Source organism: Aplysia californica, unplaced genomic scaffold (assembly GCF_000002075.1).
Source record: "Aplysia californica isolate F4 #8 unplaced genomic scaffold, AplCal3.0 scaffold00695, whole genome shotgun sequence".
Taxonomy (NCBI): domain Eukaryota; kingdom Metazoa; phylum Mollusca; class Gastropoda; order Aplysiida; family Aplysiidae; genus Aplysia; species Aplysia californica.
This window is the reverse complement of record NW_004797965.1, coordinates 165,263-168,869: the sequence shown is the minus strand read 5'-3', so window position 1 is coordinate 168,869 and position 3,607 is coordinate 165,263.

Sequence of the window (3,607 nt, the reverse complement as noted above, 5' to 3'; positions counted from 1 at the left end):
CTCGGCCCAGACAGAGCGGCGACAGGGAGCTGACCCCCGTGACCCCGACGTGATAAGGCGCCCGGCGGGGAACCCCCCGCGGCAACTAAAATTCCACTGCCGGTGCGCCGTGTCTTATTTTTTCTAGCTCATCCCCAATGTTTTCTAGCTCACTCCCAGTATTGTTTAGCTCATCCCTAATATTTTCCAGTTCATCCCCAGTATTTTCAAGCTTGTCCCTAATATTTTCCAGCCCATTCCGAATATTTCCCACTGTTTTTTAGCTCATCGCCAGTATTTTCTAGATTATCCTTATTATTTTCTTGCTCGTCCCTAATAATTTTTAGCTTATCCCCAGTATTTTTCTAGATTGTCCCTAATATTTATCCCTAGTAATTTCTAGGTCATCCCTAATATTTTCTATAGCTCATCCAGAATGTTCCCCATTATTTTTTAGCTCATCCCCAGTAGTTTCTAGATTATTCTTATTATTTCTAGCTCATTCCCAGTATTTTCTAAATTATCCATATTATTTCTAGCTCATTCCTAATATCTTCTTGCTCATTCCGAATATCCCCCACTATTTTTTAGCTCATCCTTAGTATTTTCTAGATGATCCCTATTATTTTCTATCTCATCCCTAATATTTTCTAGCTTATTCCCAGTGTACTGTATTAAACGAAATTGTTATCGGACCCATGTTCGGCTTTCTCCCCAAGTGGTGAGAAGATTCCGTCGATTATCTCGATCTTTCTGCTGGGATTTTGTATCCTCAATCCGGGTTGGTCCTGACAGGCAGGGTCAAAACCCGCCTCCTAGATAATCTAAATTGTGTTGATGGGGGTGTAAAAGACACCTACTGAAAACAACCTGAAACAGGTCAGAGCTGCTGTATAGTAGGATGTCAATCGTCTCTTGACTTGAGACGTTGAAATTCTGTTTGTTGAGTTTGCTGGTGTGGTAGACTTGTTGAAAATGATTCTGTTTGCTTCATATCACTGGTTCAAATCATGTACAATGACTTGTGCCACTTACAATAACTTTATAGATTTGAAATATTTGAATGACGGCCTGAATTTGAAATATTTGAATGACGGCCTGAACAAGGGAATGCTGCCTTATTGGTATGCTTTATATTACTATCAATTTTAATAAATATGTTTGAAATTTACAATAATTTTTACGAGTTGACTTTGTCTTCTTTTATTTACCAAGTTACAGTTGGTCTCGATGAAAGAACAGAATGTCACACTTTTGTCAAACTAGGGGTTGTGTACCGACTTTTCAAAGTGCAAAAATGAAATGAATTTAAAGCGGTTGGATGAAATGAATTTAAAGCGGTTGGATGTATCAGGGTAAAAGTACAAACTATGATGTTCAACAGGGCTTTAACGATATATATGTGTTTTCTACGAGTATGAGTCTCAAAAATCTAAGTTACAATTCTCAAAAACTTTTTAAATATCTGACATATCTGATATTTTTTCTTCCAGCCCATCAAATGTATGTCTGTGGTGACAGTGACTGGTGAAGCATGCAAAGGTTTACATCTCTTAAAACAAAAAAACCTTGAGTTCTCTTGTGACTTGAAGACCACTTACATTATGCACTGACATCTTTACTAATTATGTAGACGACAAAGACATATCAGTACATGACATTCTCTACTTCTCTCTATGTCTCTCTTGGTCTGTTTGTCTGTCTGTCTGTTTGTCTTGTGCTCTCTCTGTCTCTGCCTCTTTCTCTCTCTCTCTCTCTCTCTCTCTCTCTCTCTCTCTCTCTCTCTCTCTCTCACTTACTCTTTTGTCCTCTCTACTAAGTAACAGGTATCATGATAAGTTTTCATCCCAACAGAATGTTCAGGTACTCTGCTTTGGGAATAACTGCACAATATGGAAAGATGCAGAGATAGACACAGAGAGAGAAAGAGACAAAGACTAGAGAGAGAAACTCACAACTGAGCTCTAAAAATGCATATACATGCAATTCATTGACAAAGAAGTAAAAAAAGACACTTTTCAACCACAGATCAAACAGTTTTTGTCAAGTCCTGTCTTGACGTTTATTCAAATTACACATTGTCATTCTTTCACAAAAATTCACATCACCAAGCATCACTTTGGAACGAATAAATCAAGACTTACGGTTTCTGAAATCAAAAAAGAAAGACAGACAGAGAGTAGACAGAAAGTTTACAAAAGTTTTAGTTGCAATGAGAGTTTTACAGCTCTTGCAACACAATTAAGTTATAATTAAGTGCTGCGGATTGAAAGTGTTACCAAAGACCGTGTATAGCCGGTCTTTGGTGTTACTACCGAAGAGTAACATACAAAGGAAAGAAGGAGGAGACATAAGGACAGATGTTTGACAAGAAAGAAAGAGAAAACCACACCAGAGCACTCACTAAATACCCATTTAAGTTTACAAAACAGCCTTTGGAAAGCCCTTGCCTTAATGATCATAAAACAGTTTAAATAATGGTGATATCTTTATTAGTTAAAAAGTTATGGCGATTTTTCTTACCAAACAGTTATGAAGTTCTGAATTCTATCCTATGAACAAAAAGTAAACACGTATTTCTCTCGTAATTCTAATCTATTGGTACTCATATTTAGCGAACAAGAACTACAACAAATATATAATGATGTGACAGACCCAGATTTTTTACATTGCTCTGAGGAGAACAGTTATTAAGTCCTAACTTTTGCCTATGAACAAAAAGCAAACACCTGATACATGAGAATTGCATCAATTTTAAACGCAAATTTTTCTCTTATTTTCAATTTATTGGTTCTCATATTTAGCGTACAAAAACTGCAACATATATATATCGATGTGACAGACCCAGAAGTTTTCCATTTCGCTGAGGAGAAAAGTTATAAGGTCCTGAATTTTATCCTAGGAATAAAAAGTAAACGTCTGATACAAAGGGAATTGCATCAATTTTCAGATACGTTTTTCTCTCGTAATTTTGATCTATTGGTACTCATATTTGGCGTACAAAAACTACAACATATATATAACAATGTGACAGACCCAATTTTTTCTGTTATAGTTATGAAAATGATTACAGACTCCGGAATTATGCCTTTTGAACAAAAAAATGTGGCCTGAGCGTATCTTTCCCGTCTCGGACCCAAGGGACATAACAATTAAAATGAGGTTTCGAGCCGAACAAATGCTTTTCATGAGGGGTTAGCCTTAAGTAAAAAACTTAAGGCCAACCTCCCAAGTTAGGGATTTTCTTCTCTAAAAACGTAATTTATTTGGTTATCTACCCTGCCATATTAAAGGGAAATAACCCTACGCAGTAAAATGAGTCCATGATATTTTATTGGACTCTCAACCCCCCCCCCCTCCAGGCACGCCCCCCCCCCCTTCCGGGACGCTCCCCCACCCCCACCCTCAACCCCTTTGGGTTAATTGTCACGGGAACGAAGGGAGGGAGTGGAGGGACCCCCCCCCCAAAAATAATACCTCACAGCCCTAACGAGAACGGAACCAAAAAAAAAAAAAAAGAAAAACGCCCCCCCGGGGTTTTCCCCGGGGGGGGGTTTTTTTTTTCTTTTTGTTTTGTCAGCGGCCTGTGAGGGAAAACCCCCACCTTTTTTAAATTTTAGCCCGGGAA